This window comes from Hipposideros armiger, unplaced genomic scaffold (assembly GCF_001890085.2).
Source record: "Hipposideros armiger isolate ML-2016 unplaced genomic scaffold, ASM189008v1 scaffold_870, whole genome shotgun sequence".
NCBI classification, from domain to species: Eukaryota; Metazoa; Chordata; class Mammalia; order Chiroptera; family Hipposideridae; genus Hipposideros; species Hipposideros armiger.
The window spans coordinates 669,937-673,299 of NW_017732220.1; the positions used below are offsets into that span (position 1 = coordinate 669,937).

General features: G+C 38.0%; 1 protein-coding gene across 4 annotated transcripts in view; it reads right to left on the reverse strand.

Moving 5' to 3' along the window:
* Nucleotides 1–3,216, reverse strand: part of HERC3 (HECT and RLD domain containing E3 ubiquitin protein ligase 3) — a 112,071-nt gene extending 108,855 nt beyond the window's left edge. For all 4 annotated transcript variants that reach the window (XM_019629837.1, XM_019629836.1, XM_019629839.1 and 1 more), the window contains exon 1: nt 3,150–3,216. The gene's annotated coding sequence lies outside the window, so the exon portion shown is untranslated. The remainder of the gene's footprint in view (nt 1–3,149) is intronic.
* Between the last annotated feature and the right edge of the window lie 147 nt (nt 3,217–3,363).

Below are 3,363 nucleotides of genomic sequence, written 5' to 3' on the forward strand. Positions count from 1 at the left end.
TGGATAAATACCTAAGAATGGAATTGCTGGGTCATAAGGTAGTTCCATTTCCAGTTTTTTGAGATGCCTCCATACTGATTTCCATAGTGGCTGCACCAGTCTGCAATCCCACCAACAATGCACCAGGGTTCCCTTTTCCCCACAACCTCACCAGCATTTGTTGTTTGTTGATTTATTGATGATAAATTCTGACTGGAGTGAAGTGGTATCTCATTGTGGTTTTTATTTGCACCTCTCTAAAGATTCGTGAGGTTGAGCATTTTTTCATATGCCTGTTGGCCATCTGTATGTCCTCTTTAGAAAAATGTCTCTTCACATCCTCTGCCCATTTTTTAATTGGGTTGTTTGTTTTTTTGGTGTTGAGTTACATGAGTGTTTTGTAAATTTTGGATATTAACCCCTTATCAGATGTATCATTGAAAAATATCTTCTCCCATTCAGTAGGCTACCTTTTTGTTTTGTTGATGGTTTCCTTTGCTATGAAAAAACTTTTAAGTTTGATGTAGTCCCATATGTTCATTTTTTCTTTTACTTCCCTTGCCTGTGGGGATGTATCAGTAAAAATATTGCTCAGGGTAATGTCTACAAATTTAGACCCTATATTTTCTTCTAGGAGTTTTATGTGTTCAGGTCTTACATTTAAGTCTTCTTTTCACTCACTCCACAACTCCCCTTCCATCTAGCAACCATCAAAATATTTTTTGTATCTATGAGGTTGTTTCTGTTTTGTTTATTTTGTTCTTTAGATTCCACATATAAGCAAATCACATTGCTTCTGTCTTTCTCCGTCTGACATACTCCACTCAGCACAATACCCTCTAGGTCTGTCCATGCCACCACAGATGGCAAAAGCCCAGAATGACCAAGCAACATTCCACTGTAATTATGTACCACCTCCTCTTCATCCATTCATCCATTGACAGACACCCAGGCTGCCTCCACATCTTGGCCATTGTTAACATGCTGAAATGAACATATGGATGCACACGTCCCCTTGAAGTAGAGTTTTGGGTTTCTTCGGATAAATACCCAGAAGTGGGATTACTGGGTCCTTCTTTGTCTCTTGTTTTAGCCTTTGTTTTAAAGTCCATTATATCTGATATAAGTATTGCTACTCCAGCTGTTTGTTTGTTTCTATTTTCATGAAATATCATTTTCCCATCCCTCAGTCTCTGTCTTTCAATCTGGAGTCTCTTATGGGCAGCATACGAAAGGGTCTTGTTTCCTTATGCATTCAGCCACCTATCTTTTGGTTGCAGCATTTAATCCATTTACATTTAAAGTAATTGTTGAGAGATATGTAGTTATTACCACTTTATTATTCATATTTTTTATCTTTTTTTTCATCTTAAACAAGTCCAAGATTCCTTGCAATATTGGTTTGGTGATGATGAGCGCCTTAAACTTTTTCTTGTCTGGGAAGCTCTTTATCTGTCCTTCCAGTCTAAATGATAGCTTTGTTGGATAGAGTAATCTTGGCTGTACATCCTTGCTTTGAATATTTTGTAACAATNTTAAAAAAAACAAAAATGATCAATACAAAACACAAGGTAAATCATTATGGGGGCAGCAGACATGGAGGGTAGAGTCTGGAAGGAGCACAACGGGAGCTTCGATAGTATGGCTGACACCATGCTTTTGTCCTCTTGTTTCTTAGCATATATATTACATGTTATTTTATGCTTACAAATACTTCGTAATAAGAAGAAATGAAAAGTACAGGATCACTTCTTCTTGTATTTCATCCACCAAGTCCCCTTCCATTCACAGACTGGGAGCTTCTCTGTGGAGGGCACCAGGTTTTGCACATCTTTGAATGTCCAGCTCTCAGCATAGTGCATGAGCACAGTAGATGCTTAGTAAGTGCCTAAGGAACTGAACCCAAATATGAGAATACCAGAACTCCCACAATCTAAATTTGGAAACAGATTTGTTTTCCAAGTAGTGTTAAATAAACATTCCCTATGCAGGGATAAAACATAATAAATTGCTCCATTCTAAAATGCACTGTCCTCTCATGACATCTTAGCAAATCTGAAAGTAGAATACCTTTTACAATCGAAGCTGTCATGAAGTAGTGGAGTTTCTCAAGGATAGAACTGAGGAATGTAAGACAATGAAGGAAGGATGAAGCCTCTTTTGTTCATTTCTCTATCCCCAGCAGCTAGGATAGTGTCTGGCACATAGTAGGGGCTCAATAAATAGTTGTTGAATAAAGAAATACTTACTACTACTGCAAGCCTACTGTGTGTCTGAGTCTGTGCTAAAAACCTTACATCAATTAATTAATTTGCCTTTAAAATAACCTCAAGGCTTAGCAAGGTTGGGTCACTTGTCCAAAGACATGTAAGTAAGTAGCTGAAATGGAAACTGACTAAGTGGCAAAGGCAGAATTCCAACCTCATCTATCAGACTCCAAAGTCCATGCTCTTAAACATGACACTACACCATCTTTCAAATAAAACGAAGCCAAGCCACACCCCATCTCCAATTTGAAAATAAATGTTTAAAGAAGATGTTTTACACAGTAAGTGAGCTCATATTAGCTGAATCACTGGCACTGTTTATAAGTAACTACAACCTATGTTAGCCAGAGACTGGAAGGGTGAGTAAAGCAATCTCAACAAAGATAGCCAGAGTTTCCTCCATGTCCACCCTAACTTATAATAAAACTAGTTCATTTACTGGTTCACACATAGAAACACATGCCCCTGACACCAGCAAGTACTATTTCTAAAGGTAGAAAATGTCTAAAGGGACAGAGTTATATCATCAAAGGGATCATCTTATTAAAGATACCTTAAAAATCCATTTAATCTAACCACTAGGCAAGACACTTACATTCCTAACCTCATTTTAATGGCAGCTGAGGCCTTCCAAGGCCAAGTAACTTTGGTCCTCTGAGAAGCAGTTGAAGCAGAGACCAGAAACTAGGTCTCCTGCCTCCTGGGTACACCTGGTTCTCTTCACTACATCACAGCAAAAGAAAGTCACTAAGGATTTGTTGAGGTCCCTTTCTAGGCAGCTGTACTAACCCTGAGTCCTTTACATAGGTTATCTTGTTGAATCCTCTTATCAGTTGTGTAAGTTAGATATTATGCCATGTATAAGATGAGGAAACTGAGGTTCAGAGAAATTAGATAACTCACCACAGGTCATACACTTGGCATTCGGACTAGAGGACAGAATGGCTCCACCTCACCATGCAGATCTGAATGTTGAAGAAAAAATAATTAACATTAGCACGGAACTCTACAAAGTGCTTTCATGTTATTAAAAATAAAATGAGAAATAAACTTCCAAAAATAAGAATATTTTTAAATTATGCAAGCTGGACTATTCCCCAAACACTGTATCTCAAGC